Raw genomic sequence first — 221 nt, forward strand, 5'->3', positions numbered from 1 at the left:
TCGGATGTTATCTATCAATCCATTTTAACTTGATATCCAAAGGGGTTCAGACCTGCTTTAAGCTAGACGGACATGTTAGCAACTCCTATTATATCTGGGGAGCTGACGCAGTCTGATGGAGTCTGAGTCACCACATTTTATATTTTACAACCTTGCCCTATGCTGCTTACAGCATGTGACACAATAGCCCTGGTGGGCTGAAGAATTGAATAGAACCCAAT

The sequence above is a fragment of the Callorhinchus milii genome, unplaced genomic scaffold, assembly GCF_018977255.1.
Source record: "Callorhinchus milii isolate IMCB2004 unplaced genomic scaffold, IMCB_Cmil_1.0 Scaffold2, whole genome shotgun sequence".
NCBI classification, from domain to species: domain Eukaryota; kingdom Metazoa; phylum Chordata; class Chondrichthyes; order Chimaeriformes; family Callorhinchidae; genus Callorhinchus; species Callorhinchus milii.